The 23255-nt window shown below is 46.7% G+C and overlaps 1 protein-coding gene across 11 annotated transcripts in view; it reads right to left on the bottom strand.

The window, feature by feature from the left end:
* The window catches only part of KTN1 (kinectin 1), a 110665-nt gene extending 106278 nt beyond the window's left edge, over nt 1-4387 (bottom strand). For 5 of the 11 annotated variants that reach the window (XM_054025038.1, XM_054025044.1, XM_054025043.1 and 2 more), the window contains exon 1: nt 4139-4386. The gene's annotated coding sequence lies outside the window, so the exon portion shown is untranslated. Of the gene's footprint in view, nt 1-4138 lie in introns of all 11 variants that reach the window. The other 6 variants (XM_054025047.1, XM_054025046.1, XM_054025045.1 and 3 more) reach the window with 3 other exon arrangements.
* Nucleotides 4388-23255: the final 18868 nt, after the last annotated feature.

A 23255-nucleotide genomic window follows, 5' to 3' on the forward strand; every position in this document is an offset into this window, starting at 1 on the left:
GGTGGCATTACAAAATCCTAAGGAAAAAAAAAAAAAAAACCCAGACAGATGCCCATCACACAGAGCTCAAGCACTTCAGACAAGATAAACAGTTAAGACTAAGGTCCTTACACAGCCCATTATAAATATTTTTATAAAGAAAAGTATATCACAAAACAGCCTGTACTCTGACCTCCCAATAATCATTGCTGATCTCAAAATATGGAAAAGAAATGTAATAATATATTCTCCAGCCTAAAATGCAAGTGCACTTTCATAATATATGCACTTTTCCTATACAATTACATATACATTATTCTAAAGAAAAAGCAGTAAGTATTTTTCTAAGGTACCCTACTGTCAGTTGATGTTAACTGATATTTCCCATTTGCTAGTACATACAGAGTATTCCGATATCACTATCAAGACAAAAATTACAACATAAAACCAACAACGTATGGGACAGAGTTAAGGTTGTTATACTGTAATGAAATATGCATTTCTTTAAGAGAAATGCATTCATTTTGTGCACAATAAGGTGTAAGATGTCCTTAACTCTTTATGTCTTGCTTTTAAACAACTGAGTTAGTAAAAATGTTTTATAGGCAAGAGTATATTGTCACACAGCATCCCTAACTTATTTGCTTTTTTAAAAAATACCGAAGATATCCTCCTCAACCCCTATCTTCCTTTTCCATTTTAAAAGTACTTCCCTGTGCAAAAAGAATAAAAATGAAATTGGATGCACCAGTCAGATTATTGTTGCATCTGAAGAAGTGGGGGTTTTTACCCACAAAAGCTTATACCCAAATAAATCTTAGTCTTTAAGGTTCCACCGGACTTCTCATTGTTTTTGTGGATACAGACTAACACAGCTACCCCTCTGATACTCAGATTATGAAAGTAGTTTGTACCTCTCCAGAGTTAATTATAATTAGTTATATTTCACTATGCAGTACATTTTGCATTTCTCAACTTATTCAATGGAAACGGACTAGTCTATTTCACATATAGAGTCTAATTCAATAAGATTCTCAAAACTAGCAAAATGCTGCAGCACTTCGGTTGCTAGCACTGCAAGGGAATTATTTATTTTGTAAACAACGTATTAGTTAATCCATGGGATTTTTTTTTCAAAATTATGCAAATTCTTTTGAAATGAGTTTGGCACAAATCTGATTTAAGAGTGTCCTTTTAAAAACATTAAGTCTTAAATTGTTACAAAAAATTCAATTTACTTTGATTTTTTTTTTTTTTTTTAATTCCATAGATTTGCATTCCAGACTGCTTTGCTGGCTAATTGTTAAAGGAGGAGGGATTTTTAAAGTCATTGTTGTTTAAGACAATGACTTTCTCTTTTTCTGAGGGAATGTACGCTAAACTTTCTTCTGATGTTATGAAGAAACAACAGGCAGTTTATAAAGCTCTCCAAGATCATCAGTTCTTAAAGCAGAGTTTTATCAATGTTAGTGTAGTGACTAAACTATGATGAATTCTGTACATAGCATGCTTGTCGTACAGCTGTCAGTGCAAATCAAGAGATGGACCCATTATAGAAAGAGTTATTTCCAAAATATACAGCAGAGTAGCTTTCTGTTTTTCTCAGACCTTTAAATATGCTTCCAGAACCTCTAACATCAAGTTTATTTTTAAATCTGTGATTCTGAAACTTTGTACTAGTTCACTAATTCCTAATTCAAAGTATCTTCTTAGAAAAATTACTTAAGGGTAGGTCTATACTTACCGCCGGACCTGGAGGTAAGCAATCGATCTTCCAGGATCGATCCCGGAAGTGCTCACCATCGACGCCGGTACTCCTGCTCGGCGAGAAGAGTACGCGGCATCAACGGGGGAGCCTGCCTACCGCGGGTCCGGAAGCGGCAAAGTTCGAACTAAGGTACTTCGACTTCAGCTACATTATTCACGTAGCTGAAGTTGCGTATCTTAGTTCGAAGTGGGGGGTTAGTGTGGACCAGGCCTAAGTGTACTATTGTTGAAGAATAAAAAGCTTTTTAGATTTCCTTATAATATTATGCATACAGCAAAACATAAGTGCAGAGTGTTTGCATTTTGAAGTCTAACTTTAAGGAGCAGCTAGCCAGCATGTTCTCCAAAACTTCCTATATTGTGCACCCCAATCGATGGCAGTGACACCTACTTGTAATAAATCATATGCTCATCAGTTTATCTGAAACTGAATTTAGTCAAATTACTGCTAGAGCCCCATAATAGTAGTTCTTAGTTTAGGCTGGACATTCTTAAGCCTCAGTTTCCCCTTCCTTCCTTTACATAAGGAATTACAAAGGCAGAAAGTAACACACGCTCTTTCATTTAAAGTCACTCCTGTACCTGGTGATTATGCAGCTTACTCCTGCAGTTTAAGTAGATGATCACATTTATTCCTTACATTAGTACAAGAAAGGTTTCCTTTCTCTCATTAAATTTTGTTACTATAGCTGTTCTTGATATGAGGGAAAAACAACACGTTATCCACAGCCCTGGCATTCATAAGCAAGATGTCCATACTTGAACTAAATATTTACAAGGGAAGCAGGTAACATCTTTTAGGGAGATTCAGGGACCCAAGGAAACGTTTTCTTGAAACATGATGTTTGGGTCAATGTAGTATTTTCCAAAGGCAAAAAGTCATCCCTAGCAAGGATGGTTTTGTAATAGCCAAAAACGACTGTATCCAGAGGCCATAGGCGCTGAAACTAGGGGTGTGGCCGCACCCCCTGGCTTGAAGTGCTTTCCATCATATAAAGGGTTTACAGTTTGGTTCAAAGGCTCTCAGCATCCATGCTATATAAATTGTTCCAGCACCACTGGCAGAGGCAAGGAAATCTCTCCTTTTCTCCCCACATTCCCTTCATTTTCAACACTTTTAACACATTTTCAACAAGTTTTAAGGAGCAAGTTACTTTAAAATTAAGCTCCCCAAAAAAATCAGAACAGCAGCCTCTTCGGGCCTGAACATGTGAGGTGCTGAGCTCCCTCAACTCCCAAGCTACAGTGCATCTCACAGGCCCAGAGGGACTCTATTCTTGGGTGACTGGAAACTTTACATCCCCAATCTCTAGTACGAACAGCATCAGAGATCATAGCTAAGACCCTGAAATAGCAACAGAGTACAAGACCACATGCCCAACACCAGGCTCCCCATACACCCAACCAGGGAGCGGGGGAACTAGTAAATACATCACTGAATCACACAGCAAAACCTCATGGCATCCCTAGAGGAACACCTAACCCACCCCCACCCTAAACCCCACAGCCCCGCTGAGAGAGCACCCCTCCTCCCAGTGCGACAGACAAGGGCAGGTCTGGAGCCAGACTTCGGTCCCCTCAGTCCCATGCCCCAACCCTTTACCCCCATAATCTTAGGGAATCCTCCCCTCATCCCCCCAGGGGCCTCCCTTCTCCACAGGCGGGGCCTCCTCACATAACTATGAGGCTCCTTACACAGAGACTCTCCCCTTCACAGCCCACCTCCCATATCTCCTTCCCATGGGATAGCCCCCAATCCCCACACAGGGACCCCCACACCCCTTCCCCATAGGATCCGCACACTCACACAGCCCCCCCCCCACACACACACCCCTTCCCCATGGGATCCCCACACAGAGCCCCCCACAAGGCCCCCCACACCCCTTCCCCATGGGATCCCCACACCCCTTCCCCATGGGATCCACACACACACAGCCCCCCCACAGGATCCCCCAGATCCCTTCCCCATGGGATCCACCCCACACACAACCCCACACAGAGACCCCCACACTCACAGCCCCCCACAGGGCTCCCCCACACACCCCTTCCCCATGGGATTTCCACACACACACACACAGGGGCCCACACACCCACTCCAAAAGGATCCCTCTCCCTGGCACCCCCAGGGCAGATCCCTCCCACGCGCCCCTCCCCCAGAGGCTCAACCCACGGCAGGGGGTGGGAGCTGCCTCCCCCCCACACCAGGGCTCCCCTCGCCCCGCCCCGCGGATCCCCCCGCAGCCCGGCCCGAGCGGGGCAGGGTCCGTCCCCACGCCGGGGCCTAGCCGGGGCGGGCGCTGCGCGTGCGGCTGCCCGGGCGAGCCCGGCCGGCGGCTCCCGCCAGCCCCGCGGCACCGGGCGGGGAGCGGAGCGGAGCGGGCCGGCCACTCACCCTGCGGCGGGCCCGAGCGGAGCCGCGAAACCCGCAGCGGCGGCCGGAGGAGGCGGAGCAGCCGGGCCGGGCCGGTCCGTGCGCGGCGGCGGAGGCTGCCTGGCAGGAAGGGGAGCGCGGGGCGGGGAGGAGGAGGCGGCACCGGCACGTCCACGGCGTCTGCCGGCCCCCTCCCGCCGCCCGTTAAAGGCGCAGGGCTGCCGGGCCGGGGGCACCGCCTGCCCCGAGAGCCGCCGCCTGGGACCAGGCCCGCCGGGATCCGGATCGTCCTCCCGGGGCCCCGCCCGCGGGGATTCCCCCCGACACCCTGAGGGGACCCCCCAGCCTGAGACCCCCCCACCGGGATTCCCTCCAGACACGCCCCCACGGGGACCCCCAGCCTGAGACCCCCCCCACCGGGATTCCCCCCCGACACGCCCCCACGGGGACCCCCAGCCTGAGACCCCCCCCCACCGGGATTCCCCCCGACACCCTGAGGGGACCCCCCAGCCTGAGACCCCCCCCACCGGGATTCCCCCCCGACACCCTGAGGGGACCCCCCAGCCTGAGACCCCCCCACCGGGATTCCCCCCCGACACCCTGAGGGGACCCCCCAGCCTGAGACCCCCCCACACCGGGATTCCCCCCGACACCCTGAGGGGACCCCCCCAGCCTGAGACCCCCCCCACAGGGATTCCCCCCGACACCCTGAGGGGACCCCCCAGCCTGAGACCCCCCCACCGGGATTCCCCCCCCGACACGCCCCCACGGGGGACCCCCAGCCTGAGACCCCCCCCACCGGGATTCCCCCCCGACACGCCCCCATGGGGACCCCCTAGCCTGAGACACCCCCTCACTGGGATTCCCCCAACACGCTCCCCACGGGGACTCCCAGGCTGAGACACCCCCACCGGGATTCCCTCCAGACATGCCTCCCCGGGGACCCCCCCAGCCTGAGACACCCCCCACCGGGATTCCCTCCAGACACGCTCCCCACCCTGAGACACCCCCCCCACTGGAATTCCCCCCAGACACTCCCTCCATGGCGATCCCCACCCTGAGACACACCCCCCACTGGAATTCCCCCCAGACATGCCCCCCATGGGGACCCCCAGCCTGAGACCACCCCCACCAGGATTCCCCCCAAACACACCCACCACGGAGACCCCCAGGCTGAGACCCCCCCCTGCACTAGGATTCCTCCCAGACTCTCCTCAAGGGGACTCCCATCCTGAGACCGCCCCTGTACCGAGATTCCCTCCAGCCACACTCCCCACGGGGACCCTCAGCCAGAGACAACCCCACCGGGATTCCCCCTGGACCCCTCCCACAGGGATCCCCAGCCTGAGACCCTCCCCCTACTGTGATTCTCCCCACAGGGACCCCAAGCCTGAGACACCCCTGCACCGGGATTCCCCCAGACTCTCCCCATGGGAACCCCCAGCCTGAGCCCCTGCCTGTGGGGATTCTCCGCATATACCTCCCTGGATGCCTGCCCGGGGGGACCCCCCAGCCTGAGACACCCCATACAGGTATTCCCCCCCAGACACCCCTGGGATCCCACGGCCTCAGACCCCACCCGTGGGGATTTCCCCCAGACACCCCCATGGGAATCCCACAGCCTGAGATTCTCCCAGGGATCCCCCAGTCTGACACCCCCATAATGTCATTCCCATGCTATGGCATATGTGGGCCCCAGTGTTCTGCAGAGCCATATCTGTGTCCACAGAATAAACGTGGTGAGATGTTGTCAGGCCATGTGGCCCCTGGAAGGATCTTTCCCTGATGGAGAGAGCCGCAGAGTGAGAGGGTTGGAGTTCCGAACCCTGGGGAATCAGAGGCCTGTAGAAGCACATTTAAACTGTTTCACTGAGCTTCAGCAGATTAAGGATGCTATTCTCTGCCAAGACCTTCTACCCAACCCCACCTCCTCCGAGGAAAGAGCGTGGCTCTCAATACTCTTTGCCTTGGCTTGTCTGCACATAGAGGTTGTAATGCTTTAACTATACCAGTATAGTTACATCCCTTCTTAGGGTATGTCTACAGTACGTGATTAATCCGAATTTACAGAATTCGAATTTTGGAAACAGATTGTATAAAGTCGAATGTATGCAGCCACACTAAGCACATTAATTCGGCGGTGTGCGTCCATGTACCGGGGCTAGCGTCGATTTCCGGAGCGTTGCACTGTGGGTAGTTATCCCATAGCTATCCCATAGTTCCCGCAGTCTCCCCCGCCCATTGGAATTCTGGGTTGAGATCCCAGTGCCTGATGGGGCAAAAAACATTGTCGCAGATGGTTCTGGGTACAGCCTCACCCCTCCCTCCATGAAAGCAACGGCAGACAACCATTTTGCGCCTTTTTTCCTGGGTGAACACTGCAGACTCCATACCCCGGCAAGCATGGAGCCTGCTCAGCTCAAGACAGCAGTCATGAACATTGTAAACACCTCGTGCGTTCTCGTGCAGTTTATGCTGAACCAGGACCAGAAAAACGAGGCGAGGAGGAGGCGGCGACGGCAGCGCAGCGACAAGCGTGATGAGGACATGGACATGGACACAGAATTCTCTCAAACTGCGGGCCCTGGTGCTTTGGAGATCATGTTATTAATGGGGCAGGTTCTATCCATGGAACGCTGATTCTGGGCCTGAGAAACAAGCACAGACTGGTGGGACCGCATAGTGTTGCAGGTGTGGGACGATTCCCAGTGGCTGCGAAACTTTCGCATGCGTAAGGGCACTTTCATGGAACTTTGTGACTTGCTTTCCCCTGCCCTGAAACGCCAGAATACCAAGATGAGAGCAGCCCTCACAGTTGAGAAGCGAGTGGCGATAGCCCTGTGGAAGCTTGCAATGCCAGACAGCTACCGGTCAGGCGGGAATCAATTTGGAGTGGGCAAATCTACTGTGGGGGCTGCTGTGATGCAAGTAGCCAAAGCAATCACTGAGCTGCTGCTACGAAAGGTAGTGACTCTGGGAAATGTGCAGGTCAGAATGGATGGCTTTGCTGCAATGGGATTCCCTAACTGTGGTGGGGCGATAGATGGAACCCATATCCCTATCTTGGCACCGGAGCACCAGGGTACCCAGTACATAAACCGCAAGGGGTACTTTGCAATGGTGCTGCAAGCACTGGTGGATCACAAGGGACGTTTCACCAATATCAACGTGGGCTGGCCGGGAAGGGTTCATGACGCTCGCGTCTTCAGGAACACTAATCTGTTTAAATGGCTGCAGCAAGGGACTTACTTCCCGGACCAGAAAATAACCGTTGGGGATGTTGAAATGCCAATAGTTATTCTTGGGGACCCAGCCTACCCCTTAATGCCATGGCTCATGAAGCCATACACAGGCAGCCTGGACAGGAGTCAGGAGCTGTTCAACTACAGGCTGAGCAAGTGCAGAATGGTGGTAGAATGTGCATTTGGCCGTTTAAAAGGTCGCTGGCGATCGTTACTGACTCGCTCAGACCTCAGCCAAACCAATATCCCCATTGTTATTGCTGCTTGCTATGTGCTCCACAATCTCTGTGAAAGTAAGGGGGAGACCTTTATGGCGGGGTGGGAGGCTGAGGCAAATCGCCTGGCTGCTGATTACGTGCAGCCAGACACCAGGGCGATTAGAAGAGCACACCAGGAAGCGCTGTGCATCAGAGAAGCTTTGAAAACCAGTTTCATGACTGGCCAGGCTACAGTGTGAAATTTCTGTTTGTTTCTCCTTCATGAAAACCCGCCCCCTTTATAGACTCATTCTCTGTAAGGAACCCACCCACCCCCTTCCCCCAGCTTGCTTTCAAAGGAAATAAAGTCACTATCGTTTAAAAATCATTTATTCTTTATTAATTGATTATAAAAAGAGGGAGAGAACCCGGGTGGGGTTTGGGAGGAGGATCGGCGGGAAGGAAAAGACCACTAAAAAAAGGTTAAAAAAATGACTGCCCTTTGCTTGGGCTATCCACTGGGGTGGAATGGGAGGGTGTACGGAGCCTCCCTCTCCCCTGCCCCCGCACATTCTTACACTTCTGGGTGAGGAGGCTATGGAACATGGGGAGGGGGGTTATACAGGGGCTGTAGCGGCACTCTGTTATCCTGCTGCCGTTCCTGAAGCTCCACCAGACGCTGGAGCATGTCTGTTTGCTCACACAGCAGCCCCAGCGTTGCATCCTGCCTCCTCTGATCTTCCTGCTGCCACCTCTCATCTCGAGCGTCTCTCCTCTCCTCACGTTGGTCCCTCCTGTCCTCACATTGGTCCCTCCTGTCCTCATGTTCACTGGCATCTTTCCTATACTTTGAAACCGTGTCCTTCCACTCATTCAGGTGAGCTCTTTCACTGCGGGTGGATTCCATGATTTCCGTGAACATCTCGTCTCGCATCTTCTTTTTCCGACGCCTTATCTGAGATAGCCTTCGGGACGGAGGAGGGAGGCTTGAAAAATTTGCAGCTGCTGGAGGGAGGGAAAAAAGGGAGAGAAGTATTTAAAAAGATACATTTTACAGAACAATGCTTATACTCTTTCACGGTGACCAACACTATTCACATTACATAGCACATGTGATTTCTGTGCAAGGTTGCATTTTGCCTCTTAATATTGAGTGCCTGTGGCTTTGCTGCTAGAGATCACAGACGCAGGTCCGGGCAACAGAATTCGGCTTGCATGCGGCCATGGTAAGCCGTTGTCTTTTGGCTTCTGCGTCCTCCTTTCCCACATACCAAGCAAAGCACGTTGAGTGCTGCGGTTTTCCTGTTAACCTTCAGCAGCAGAAAACAAAGTAACCCCCCCCCTCCAATTCTCTGGATGATAGCTTTATCCCACCCCCACCGTGTGGCTGGTATCAGGGAAGATCCCTGCTAGCCAAACGCGAAAAGCTCAGGGCCAATTCCCCCCACCCTCCCGCGCTTGGCTAACTGCAGGGAAGGATTTCTTTTCAGCCACAGGCAAACAGCCCAGTAGGAACGGCCACCTCTGTCCCCTTAATTAAATTCCCGTATTTCAACCAGGTTACCATGAGCGATATCACTCTCCTGAGGATTACACAGCGAGATAAAGAACGGATGTTGCTTGAATGCCAGCAAGCACCAGGACCATACGCTGCCTGGCTTTGTCGTGCAATGATACCAGATTACTTGCTACTAGCATGGCGTAGTCAAGTGTCCTACCATGGAGGACGGAATAAGGCTGCAGTGCCCAGAAACCTTGTGGCAAGGCTTTTGGAGTACCTCCAGGAGAGCTTCATGGAGATGTCCCTGGAGGATTTCCGCTCCATCCCCAGATACGTTAACAGACTTTTCCAGTAGCTGTACTGGCCGCGAATGCATCCCAAGTCCTCAGGGCAAAGTAATCTTTAAAAAACGCTTTTAAAACATGTTTTATATTTTAAAAGGTAAACTCACCTGAGGTCCCTTCCATGGGGTCATGGTCTTGGATACTGGGTTGGGAGGGTACTTCAGTCAGGCTGAGAAAAAGATCCTGGCTGTTGGGGAGAACGGACTGCTGTGTGCTCTCCGCAAGCTTGTCCTCCTCCTCCTCCTCTTCCCTGTCCGCAGAATCCTCAGGTGTAGCTGATGAGATTACCCCCGCCTCGGAATCCACGGTCAGAGGTGGGGTAGTAGTGGCGGACCCCCCTAGAACAGCATGCAGCTCGGCGTAGAAGCAGCATGTCGGCGGCTCTGACCCGGAGCAACTGTTTGCCTCCTTTGTTTTTTGATAGGCTTGTCTGAGCTCCTTGACTTTCACGCGGCACTGATCTGAGTCCCTATTGTGGCCTCTCTCCATCATGCCCTTGGAGATTTTTTCAAAAGTTTTGGCATTTCGTCTTTTCGAACGAAGTTCTGCTAGCACTGAATCCTCTCCCCATACAGCGATCAGATCCAGTACCTCCCATACGGTCCAGGCTGGTGCTCTTTTTCAATTATCGGCCTGCATGGTTACCTGTGCTGATGAGCTATCTGTGATCACCTGTGCTCTCCAGGCTGGGCAAACAGGAAATAAAATTCAAATGTTTGCGGGGCTTTTCCTGTCTACCTGGTCAGTGCATCCGAGTTCAGATTGCTGTCCAGAGCGGTCACAATGGTGCACTGTGGGATAGCTCCCGGAGGCCACCATCGAATTGTGGCCACACTAAGCCTAATTCGAAATGACAATATCGATTTTGGCGTTACTCCGCTCGTCGGGGTGGAGTACAGAAATCGATTTTAAGAGCCCTTTATTTCGAAATAAATGGCTTCGTTGTGTGGACGGGTGCAGGGTTAATTCAATTTAACGCTGCTAAATTCGAATTAAAGTCATAGTGTAGACCAGGCCTTAGTGTGGATGCCCCTATACTGGTATAATATTTATGTCCAGCTTGTATATATCTCTTTTTATGAGTAGGTCTCAGAGTGCTTTACAAAGGAGGCAAGTATCATTATTCCCACATTACAGATGGGGAAACTGAGGCATGGAGATGCAAAGTGACTTGCTCAAGGTCACCCACAGGTCAGTGGCAGAGCCAATAATTGAACTGCGGGGAAGGGTGCTTGGGGCTCCAATGGACGGGGGGTAGGAGTGGGGCCTTGGACACAAGGGGCTGGGCCACATGGATAGCTTCCCCGAAGAGGGGCTCACGCATCACCCATGTATCTAACCAATTAGCCAGAGGTTATGACCACTGCATGTGAGCTCTGCACATTACTACAAGACTCTAAGGCAGTGATACTCTGTGGTTCAAGTATCAGGGGGTAGCCATGTTAGTCTGTATCTACAAAAACAACACGGAGTCTGGTGGCACCTTAAAGACTAACAGATTTATTTGGGCAGAAGCTTTCGTGAGTAAAAACCTCACTTCTTCAGATGCATATGCATCACTATCTGAAGAAGTGAAGTTTTTACCCACGAAAGCTTCTGCCCAAATAAATCTGTTAGTCTTTAAGGTGCCACCAGACTCCTTGTTGTTTCTGAGGTTCAGGAGCCAAATTAGGGATCAACATTACCCAAAAGAGCCACAGTAGTGTGAATTCATTGTTTCATTTACTATCATACTATATATTCATATTTAAACAGTGTAACAGGGGAAATATTTAGTTTGTGTATATATATAGCCAAGTATTATTATTTTATCAACTACAGTTGGTTAATAACATAGTAAAAGCATCCTGATTGGTTAAAAACTTAGATTGGTTAATAATTAAATCTCACAGTGTTTTAATATCATGCTGCAAAGAGCCGCAGGAGATATATTATAAAGCCACTTGCGGCTTGCAAGTCTCAGCCTGGGTATCACTGCTCTAAGGTCTCATCTCCTTTAGAAGATGATCTGTGATTCTCCTCCACCAGTGGAAGTTATAGTGTAGACAGGGCTCTGATGTTTTCCAGATGTGAACCCATACAGTGCTGTCTGTCTCCATCTGCAGCCAGCTCCAGAACATCAGCTGTTTCCTGTAGCTTTACCAAGTAACAATTGGGTGAAATTACCAAAATCTTTTTTTCACTGCTGTCATTCAGAATTCTGTGGGCAGCAGGGAAATGAGCAAGAATCATATAGCTGGACACAGGAGCAGCTGACGTGTCCAGGACTACAGGCTCAGGAAGCCGCTTGCCTACCGGAGCTTGTATCTCTGCTCTCACAACACACAGCCAAGTGAAAGCATGGGTCCTGGCCCCGCTGTGGATGATGTCTCCACCCTAAAAAGCCCATAACCTTCTGGAGTGCAAGGAAAGGCGAGAGGAGCCAAAAACAATCAAGAAAAAAGAGTCAATGAATAAAAATAAAGGAAAGAAACCAAATACAGGGGGTGGGGAGGGAAAGAGAGAATGAAGACAAAATGGGAGGGGAAAAGGAAAGAATGGAGAGGAAACTGTACAGATGTGGCAACTGCTGAGATGTTGCAAAAGGGGCACCAACTACCAATCTGTTTCATCAGTAAAAGGCAGGGTGGATACAAATCAATTATTTAAAAAAAAAAATCTGATTTTTTTTATTTAAATCGGAATTTTTGGTAAAACGCTTTTTGAGGAAAAAAAAACCATCTAAAGATAGTTTTAATTAAGATACATTATACCTCAAAGATATCTCATCATGGACTAGGGATTATAAATGCTAAATCTGTAGTATAAGATAATATATTCATGTAATGTTTAAGAAAAGTTTTGTAAATGAGTTCCAATAGTTCATGGATTAGGGCCCCAAATTTATGGGGTTCCACAAGCTTTTTATAGATTATTTAGGTTAATCTTTCTATCTACCCAATGGGGCTCAGTCTAGAAGATACCATCAAAGATGCTTAGTTTTGCAGTTCTCAAACTGTGGATTTGTGTCTCCAGAGGTAACATGCTTGTTAACAGCAAAAATGTTTTTAAATAAATAATATATAGAGGTGAGAAATAACAGACCTCAATTCTATTGATCCTCTGCAAATTTGTGTACACAGAGTCAATCCCTTACCTCTCTCTAAAAGTGCAAAGTTTCAGAAAGTTCAATGAATAGAAGATTGTTGGGGGCGGAATAAATCTGGACAAGGAGAAGAAATCTGGAGATAAATGTGAGAAGTAAGGGACATATGCTTGTTATATGTTTGCTGTTGAAGAAAAAAATCCAGACTACATAACATTATTGTTTTAGTTAAATAAAACAATTTCAATGCCTGTCTGGTGATGTTCTCCTCCTAATACAGGATGGCAAGAAAATCGTCCAAATATTAATGATTAACCTGTTGAATTGGAGATAGTTCACCTCCCAGTGACTTCATAAATATCTGCTTCAATTACCTGTGGTAAATGAAATAACCAAACAATCATTCATTTTCTGATATAGCTGTAAAAGTAATCTGAAAAGTTTTCAAAATAAATCACTGTTTAAAAATATATAGTGTGTACCTTCTAAAAATGAAATCTACATCTATCTCTGAGTTGTGAAAAATATGTATTAAGGTTATAACAACCAACAAGAATGCACATTTATGTAGAAAACCAGGATTAAATCGAGTCTTCCTGACTAGTGATTTAAATCAAATCCACCCTGGTAAAAGATCTGAACTGTTTGGTTAGGGACAGCACCCTAGTAGAAATCCCTGTACACTCACCTTCCTAGGAGCTGAGTATGTAAAGCATGAACTAGGCTTCTGACACTAGACTTATCGATACCCACAAATTAACCATTATTGACAATGGGGGGTCCTATTGGCCTCTGGCTAGTAGATGCCTGCTATATTATATTTTTCAGGCCGTCACATGTAACTAACCCAGTTTGTTTACTTGTTCCCAACAAAGGAGTCTTTGAGGAATGAGCAACTCAACTGCTTTAGGTATCAGCGAGGGATTTGCATAGAATCTCTCTCTGAGGGCTCATTCTTAGCCTATTCACCAGCTGCATTTGTCACTCCAGGCTTCTGATGGATTTGCAGGATATCTCCAGCAAACACCGGCAACAGTGCGAGACTAATGTTCGTGAGACTCCGTGTCTTATAGGCAAGGATAAGCAGGGCTTGAGTCAGCGCCCTTGTACGTGGGCACCTACAGTCACAAAGCTGTTCAGCCGACTAAATGTGAAGCTTGCCATCAATTGGAGAGACAGCATTTCGCCGTTCCGTTCTGGAGCTGGCCTTTTTTGCATGTCTCAGCCGGGTTGCTGTCCTTGTTGTGCTGTCTCCCTCTGACTGAACTGTTCTTTCTTCCAAGGATATCATCAGGAATGCTGCTGCATGAGCCAACCATTAGGGTTCCCGAAAAGTGACGTAATCAGCATCGTCCGCGCCGCATGCTTTAGCATGTTATTTCCAAAATAGCACTCTGATAGCTACAAGTTTAATGCCAATATCTGTTCATTTTACTCACTGTGCCCAGTGACTTCAGTGGGACTACCTAAATGAGTAAGGTAGCAGTGCCAAGTTTGGTCCCTAACCTGAATTTCCCACTGGCAGCTATTACCAAGCTCCCACCCCAGCCAATTGAATTGCCATTGTTTATTTTTACTGTCCTCACTGCAGAAAATCAGTTGTCGAGTTTGACACACGCTCTGCTCCCTTTATTCGTTAGAATGCAACTTTCGCTGCCACTGAACCAATCCTGGTCTCACTGAAATCATTGGGAGAAATGCTGGAGCCGGCCCTGTACCCAGTGTTTACATAGTTGCACTGTAAAAAAAACTTCAGTTAGCAGCATTGCCCATTGAAAACCCCAATCTAAATATTTTTTTGCTCAAAGTGATCTGTTGGTGGCGGGGGCTTGGGAAGGTAGGGGGTGTACATGAAATCTGTCCCCACTCTCCTTGGGAACAGACAGATAGCTCAATACCCAGAACTCATGGATCTTGGAATCCCCACGGAGGCCAGGTCTATTGACACTGGCTCCAAGACCCCATGCCATAACACAGTGCTGTCAGGCTTATTCACTTTGAGTGGCAGGGGGATAAAAGTTATGGGGCCTACCTCAGCATTTGGGACCGGGGGCAGGTGCTGTAGAAGCAGCTCACAGGGGGTCTTCTTTGTGAGTGGATCTAGCAGGCACAATCCAGGCCCCTATCAGGATCTCACATCATCATCTACATTTTGAACTACAGTATGACGTGAACAATTATAGTTAACACAGCGGAACTCCCTGCTGCAAAACAATATTGTGATTAAATGGTTGTTTTAAAAAATATTAGATGGAAGAGCCTTTGCGGTTACATTAATTAGAACAAACATCGTAAGGGCTACAGTGCCCCAAATTTTAGGATGTATGCTGATCACTGGTTGGGATCAAGAACTTTCCCCCATAGTATAGTGATGCAGAATTAGGTGCATTATGGGACCTTTATGCTTTCCTCTGAAGCATCCAGCATTGACTGCCCAGAGACAGGATGCCGGATTAAATGGTCCACTGGTTTGTTCTGATATATCAATCCCTATGGTCTAAGAAAGGAAAGAATATCTTGTCATTTAGTATGGCTTCTGCTATCTCTGGTCCTCACCAAAGTATATTATGCACTTGCCATGACCCCACAATATAGGACATCATGAAAAAGCTATTAAATGAGAGCTTTTAAAATCATGCCTCATGCACCATTGTCCAAGCGGAAGACAAAAAAAGAAATCTAAATTAAGTAGATTGAGAAGCTTTGTGAAAGAACCATTTGAGCTTTATTGCTCTGTAGACCAGCCAGCATGACGAAATGCCTGTAGTGCTGACACATATTTCCAAATTTATGGAGGAAAAAATGCAAAGACCCAATTAGACCTGTTTCATGTCAGCAATACAAGCCTGCTACTCAGGGGGCAAACTCTTTTCAAACATCGAATGGGGCCCAAAGCATCAATGTCGTAATTTTAGCATGGAATTCTGCTGACAAACAGTGAAGGAGTCTTTAGATCTGGGAAGCCAGAGAATCCATAGGGAGAAACAAGTCATGTGTTTAGTTTGGCTCTACTAGTCAAAACATGTTCTAAGCCATGGGAGCTAATTATACATTAGTTAAAAATTATACACACATAGAGGTGATATAGGAGATCCTTATTAATATTGAAGAAATGCCCCCAATATTTTCACTGGCTTAGCCCATCTCTGATTCAGTCTCATGTAATGGTTACAAGAAAGGATTAGGGGGTTTTGTTTGTTTGTTTTTGTTTAATTTGTTCTTATTAAGCTTTAGAAATAGTTACAAGCATGCATTCTTCCAAAATGCAGGAATTGACTAATAATGAACATATCACACATGAAAAACTGTATCGACTCCTGTTAGAAAAAAAGCCACAAAAATTAACATTGTAGAAACAACTGGGCCTGATTCTGATCTCAACTACAGTGGTAAATCAGGAGTAATCTCACTGAAGTCTTTTGAGTTACACAGGCAAGAGAGATCAGAATGAAGCCCAGACATATGTAAAAATAATATTACACACCTCTTAGCTAGCATTTGTCATAAACACAATTCTTGCCATCAATTAAAAAAATAAAATCTAAAAAATGTGTTCTAGTAAGATAAAGTATCATGAGGCATTGATGTACAACTGCATCAGGAATTTTACCATTTGTAGCTAGTTCCTCTCCTAGAAGAAGTTAGTTCTGTTTTTTATCATTAAGCTGAGACAATCAGTATAACACTTTGCATTATCGTATTGAATATACATCTGTATACACACAATTTATCTTCAATTAAAAGACGTTTGGTGTGTAATAGTCCTGAGGTCCAGAAAGCCAGAGGAGCGAATTCAGGTGATATAGCTAGTAATATTCTGCATATGTTATAGGTTATGTTAGAGATACCAGGAAAAACTGACATATTTTTAACAAACTGCAGGTTAGCTTTTCATTTCCAGATCCCGTCCATTCCACAATCTCTGTAACAGGCCAGTTAGAAGTATTTTGCAAAGCAGAGGATTTTTAAGGGTATACTGTACACTTTCACTATGGTTAAAGGAGGACCAGTTGCAATCAATGAAGTAAAAACCAGGTGAAATATGATTTCAAAAAGGTGAACAAGCACATTGGGCCATCAGAACACTAGGCCAATCCCGCTAACACTTATGGGCGTGCTTCGTTGTAAACAAGAGAGGAGCCTCATTGACTTCTTGTACATTCATGTGCATAAATCCTTGCTGGATTGGGGCCCGTTATCATTCTCTATAGAAAAATCCTTAATCTTATCATCACACTCTCTGATGATTCTTTCCTACATCTATAGTGTGCTGCTCTAAATTAGGGTTTATTTGGAAAGAGTTTAGTTTTGACTCAGATGCATCCCGTTCAGCTGAAAGAGTTCATTGCAAGGAAAACCAGTTCTAAAGGGTTGTTAGTAATGGAATATGGTAGAAGTGAAATCAGATTTCTGATCTGCTGAGTTATTTATTTATAAATGGAGATATCCCATCTCCTAGAATTGGACTTGATGACCTTGAAAGGTCATTGAGTCCAGACGCCTGCTTTCACTAGCAGGACCAAGTACTGATTTTTGCCCCAGATCCCTAAGTGGCCCCCCCTCAAGGATTGAACTCACAACCCTGGGTTTAGTAGGCCAATGCTCAAACCACTGAGCTATCCCTCCCCCCCAATTCTTGATCAGATCCTGCTAAAGATGACCATGGAGGGGGTAAAGGGAAAGAACATATCACGAGCATTGTGCTGAGTGATAGTAAGATCAGAGGTAAGAAAAATGTGTCTAACATATTTTCCCCTTTTCTCCTTTCCCTTCATTGGTGGTATAATGGTGAAAAGAAGAGAATTTTTTAAAAGGGGGGGTCCCTTTAAAGCTAAGAAAATTAGGAAATGCAGAAAAAAAATCTTGTCTCCCTTAACAATTCCCTATGGTGGTGTAGTCATTATATTTTGCTTCTGTATGACATGATAAATAGCTCAAATCACTTTTCTCCTACTCACTTTCCACAATCTCAGTGGTTATATAAAAGAGTAAAATAATCTATAAGCACCTATTTATTTAACCCAATCCCTTTGTAATGATTGCCTATCTTCATTCAGTACCTAAACCATGAAGACATTTTCCTTTGCACAAAATGTGCATTTTTAACCGGGGAATGTTCTACCTCCTTCCTAACATGCAGCCCTAACTCACCTGAAATGTAATAGGATTACTATCAGACAGGAACAACAAACACAATCTAGCAGATCTTCTTGTTCAAAGAGCTCTTTCAATTATCAAGGTAACGTATTCCATTTCTGAAGTAACTTATGAGGCTGTCTCAGCATATTTGACTTTTGCCTTTGAATAAGAAGGTAATTGACTGTGTTCTGTTAACCCCCCCACCCCAGCAAGGCATCATGGGAATGATTGGGCTTCTTGTTGTAACGAATTTCTAATGAAATGTGCAGCAAACATCCTTTTAACCTGTTCTGCTCTTTTTACAAATCAAAGGTAAAACTTAACTGTTAAGAGAGTAGGGAATATCCTGGCTAGCATTCAACTTAATACCATTACAGATCAAATTAACATTTAGCACTGTATCCACAACTACCTGTGGGATGCTTACTTCAGCAGTTGTCTGTGTGCAGCCATTCTGATACACTGGGAAAATTACTTTAATTGCTCCGTGCCTCAGTTTACCCATCTGTAATGTTGTCAGTAGCACGTACCTGCCTCTCAGGGGTGTTAGAGAGACAAGGTGGGTGAGGTAATATCTTTTAATGGACCAACATCTACTGGTGGAAAGCTTTCAAGCTTCACAGAATGGGAAAAATTCATGAGAGTGTCATAGCTAAACACAATGTGGGACAGATTGTGATGTTGCAGGAGACTGGTTAAAGTGAAGTGGGCCATTTAACACCTTTGCGGTTTTAGGGCAAAGGAGGGTTAGCGGGTTACAGATTGTTGTAATGAGAAATAAAACCAGTGTTGTTGTTGAGCCCATGATTTTTGGTGTCTAGTGGAGTTAGGGATTTAGGGTCCTAGGCCTGTCTTTTTGAAGGGGTTGTGAAGGTTTCCTTTGAGGATGAGGACAAAGGGGTCTAATGGGGAGTAATCATAGAATCATAGAATATCAGAGTTGGAAGGGACCTCAGGAGGTCATCTAGTCCAACCCCCTGCTCAAAGCAGGACCAATCCCCAACTAAATCATCCCAGGCAAGGCTTTGTCAAGCCTGACCTTAAAAACCTCTAAGGAAGGAGATTCCACCACCTCCCTAGGTAACCCATTCCAGTGCTTCACCACCCTCCAAGTGAAAAAGTTTTTCCTAATATCCAACCTAAACCTCCCCCACTGCAACTTGAGACCATTACTCCTTGTTCTGTCATCTGCTACGACTGAGAACAGTCTAGATCCATCCTCTTTGGAACCTCCTTTCAAGTAGTTGAAAGCAGCTATCAAATCCCCCCTCATTCTTCTCTTCTGCAGACGAAACAATCCCAGTTCCCTCAGCATCTCCTCATAAGTCATGTGCTCCAGCCCCCTAATCATTTTTGTTGCCCTCCGCTGGACTCTTTCCCATTTTTCCACATCCTTCTTGTAGTGTGGGGCCCAAAACTGGACACAGTACTCCAGATGAGGCCTCACCAATGTTGAATAGAGGGGAACGATCACATCCCTCGATCTGCTGGCAATGCCCCTACTTATACAGCCCAAATGCCATTAGCCTTCTTGGCAACAAGGGCACACTGTTGACTCATATCCAGCTTCTCGTCCACTGTAACCCCTAGGTCCTTTTCTGCAGAACTGCTGCCTAGCCACTCGGTCCCTAGTCTGTAGCTCACCGTCAGGTGATGGGGTGTGTTTGTCTTGTGTCACTTTCCTGTGTGAGTTCATTCGAGAGTGTAGTGATTGTCTGGTTTCACTCACATGGTTGTTACTGGGGCATTTGATGCTCTGGAAGAGGTACACCATATGTTATGATAGGCATGTGTAGGACCCCTGGATCTTGAAAGGTGTGTTGTGTGGGTTATTGATCATCGAAGCAGTGGAGATATGTCTGCAGGTTTTGCATCTGTTGTTCTGGCAGGGTCTGGTGCTGCTTTGAGTTGGCATGTTCGGGTCTGTGGAAAGCTTGCTTTTGATGATGAGGTTGGGGGGTTGTATGAAGGCCAGAAGAGGGGATTTGGGAAAGATTTCTTTCAGGATGTGGTCCCCATTAAATATGGGTTGATGTGAGGCTCTATTAAGTAATGTATGTAAAGAGCTTGATCATCATTCACTCTAAGATGCCCCATAAATATCATAGAACATACAATAGCCATGACCGGGACCCAGGCGATCTAGGTAAAATTCCCAGCTCTGCCATGCCCACAAACTCACTGTGTGGTTTTGTATAAACCACTGAATCTGTCTGTGTCTCTGTTCCCCATCCTTTCTCCCATCTTTTTCCTGACTTGTGTAAGTAAGCTCTCTGGGGCAGGGATGGCCTCTTGCTGCGTGTGCAGTGCCCAGCACCAATGGGGTGTCTAGGTGCTACTGTCCTACAGATGAGTAGTACCAGTGTATCTTTGAGGATGAAAAGTGCTAAGAATCAGTTAAAGTTTGAAGGGAAAATATAAAGGCGGGGAAAAAACAAACTGTTTTGCTATTACCCAAAGGGCTAAAGGAAATCAGGAAGTCCTTTACAAATGTCAGAGCAAAAAGTATTGCTGTTCTGCAGAAAAAAGCAGCCGTATTAGTTGAGGCTTGGGCTGAAATTTAATGACTAAAATGCCTGAGATGCTGAACTCCTTTTACAATTCATCTTCACAAATTAAAAAAAGAAAAATAAAGCCAAGAATACGGGCAATTAGGGAGTAATTAAAGCTGTAAAAAGCAGCTATCAATAACAGAGGATAAAAGGATACTTACTAATGTGGCCATATAGAAATTAATGGATCTGGATAACATGCATCTTGTTCCAGGAAATGGCTAACTCAGGACCCGCCTCTGCACACACTTACTTGGGTCCTTAACTTTTCTGCATACATTTACACATGCGCGTAAATTACCTGCATCCCACTGAGTTTGCCAACTGGAAATAGACTGAGCTCCTGAGTAAAGATAAGTAGATGCGTAAATGTGTGTGGGCATGTAGCCAAAATGATCAATCCCCTGAAATGTTTCTGAAAAGTCACAGACAAGTGGGATAGTACCAATGGACTGGGAAAAAAGCAAATGTGATAGCTTGAAAAGAAAGAACATTATTTATTATATATAAAAAATTGGCTATTTCTTCAGTGTTCTATAACCAAAATAAGAGTGGAATTATCTGCTAAAATATAAAGGACTCCTGTAATTTTGTTAGTGGTTATTATTGCACTAATCTTCTATCATAGACTAAAATATTGGATTCTATGGAAAACCAAGCTATATTCTACTGCTCCAACTCTTTAATATGATTTGCATAAGACTCTTCTACCTTTTCTTTACCAAAATAATAGCACAATGCCCAGAGAATTATAATCGCTGCATTTCTTTTCCAGATAAGATTCAATTATCAGTGTTTCACTGTAGCAGCAAGTTTGAAGTGCAATGAGGTGCAGTTAATGCTGTATCTGTTTTATAGAGCTTTACCTAGGGTTACCATATTTAACAAATAAAAAAAGAGGACCCTCCAAGGGGGGCTGCCCAAAGCCTGTAGCGCTCAGCTCTTAAACAGAGCTGAAGAGTCGGGGAGGAGCAGAGCCGCCGCGGCCGGAGGCTCTGCTCCTCCCATGACTCTTCGGCTCTGTTTAAGAGCCGAGCTGCCCGAGAGCTACCAGCTTCGGGCAGCCCCCATGCCTCCGGACCCTGCACCGCCGGAGCCCGGGAGGGGAAGTGCCCGGCCGGCGGCTGGGGTCCGGAGGCAAGGGGGCTGCCTGAAGCCCACAGCGCTCGGGGAGCTCGGCTCTTAAACAGAGCCGAAGAGTCAGGGGAGGAGCAGAGCAGCCGCGGGAGGGGAAGTGCCTGGCCGGCATTTTCCCGGACATGTTCAGCTTTTTGGCAATTCCCCCCGGACGGGGGTTTGATTGCCGAAAAGCAGGACATGTCTGGGAAAAACCGGACGTATGGTAACCCTAGCTTTACCTGAAACTTTAAGGAAAGTTTTCAGAGTAGCAGCCGTGCTAGTCTGTATCCGCAAAAAGAACAGGAGTACTTGTGGCACCTTAGAGACTTAACAAATTTATGCTCAAATAAATTTGTTAGTCTCTAAGGTGCCACAAGTACTCCTGTTCTTTTTAAGGAACGTGTCTGCACTAGGCTGCTTTGGTTCACACTCACATGGATCAAAGACAATTAGATTCAGGCAGATCATTTGACAAAAAAAGTATGGAAAAACTTATTTTACAAAATTCGGCACAGAAAGAATATTTCTGACCTAAAGCCCGGGACATGTTTGTGAAACTCATGAACAGGTTCCGCTATAAAAGCTTGTAGCTCCCAGTAATAGCTAGGTAACAATGTCTTGCCCTCAGCTTGAGGGCATCAGCCAATGAGAGCTGTTTCAAGCTTGTAAGTGAGTGTGCTGCTAGGAAGACTTTTTATGGACCTGCTTTTAAAGGTGATGTTTAAAGACAAATAAAAATGGACTGATATGTTTTTTTTCCCTCCATACTGCCTGCAATGTGAGACTGTTCCCTTAAAGGCATTAGAGAGACAAGCTGGGTGAGGTAATATCTTTTACTGGACCAATTTCTCTTGATGAGAGAGACAAACTTCCGAGCCACACAGAGCTCTTCTTCGGGTCTGGAAGGCATGACTGGGCCAGTGCAAGTAAATATCTGTCAAGCAAGAGAAAGAAGGTTTTGATCTGATCCCTTTGTCTCATGGCCGCTCGCAAACAGGAAAGGGGGGTAAAACCATAGGCACCGACTCCGTGGGTGCTCCGCGGCTGGAGCACTCATGGGAAAAAGTGGTGGGTGAGCACCCACTGGCAGGCCCCCTATCGGTACCTCCCCCTCCCCCCAGCACCTCCTGCCTGCCGGCAGATCCCGCCAATCAGCGCCTCCCCCTCCATCCCCGCGCCTACCGCCTGTCGCAAACTGCTGTTTCACGACATGCAGGAGGCTCGGGGAGGGGGGGAAGGTGAGGAGCGAGAACGCAGCACACTTGGAGAAGTGGGCGGAATGGGGCAGAAAGAGTGGGGGTGGGGGTGGGGGTGGGGGTGGGGTTGGAGTGCGGTGGGAAGAGGCGGGATGGGGCCTTGAGAGAAGGGATGGAGGGGGGCAGGGCCTGGAGCAGAGCCGGGGGTCGATCCCCCGCAGCACATCAGAAAGTCGGCACCTGTGAAAATTCATGACACTTTATTTGCTCAGGTATAGTTTCAATGGTGCTCTTCAATGTGAGGCCTTGTCTACTCTGAAGAGCTACAGGGGCACAGCTGTCCCTGCCGGCATAGATACTCCACCTCTCTGAGGGATGGTAGCTAGGTTGGTGGAAGGATTCTTCTGTCGACCTCGCACTGTCTGCACAGGGACTTAGGCTTAACTACATGGCTCAGGGGTGTGGATTTTCTAGTGTAGACCAGGCCTGAGAGACTTGTAGAAATAGACAGTAGAAAGACAGATGGCTTGCACTTCCATTGTTTCCCTTATTGTTTGCTATGAGATGAGGGAGGTGGTCAGAGAACATTTAAGGGCAACATAATCAAGCAGTGAACTGTTTGTTGGATCTGACTCTCTGATCTATGCAATACCTGTGGAGAGAAGCCAGAAAATAAGAGTTCTCTTTTCCAGATGATTTTGTACCTTTCCATTGGGCAAACATTGATTTTTGTTCCTTGTATTTTTCATGGTATAGAAGCCAA

Source organism: Malaclemys terrapin, chromosome 4 (assembly GCF_027887155.1).
Source record: "Malaclemys terrapin pileata isolate rMalTer1 chromosome 4, rMalTer1.hap1, whole genome shotgun sequence".
Taxonomy (NCBI): domain Eukaryota; kingdom Metazoa; phylum Chordata; order Testudines; family Emydidae; genus Malaclemys; species Malaclemys terrapin.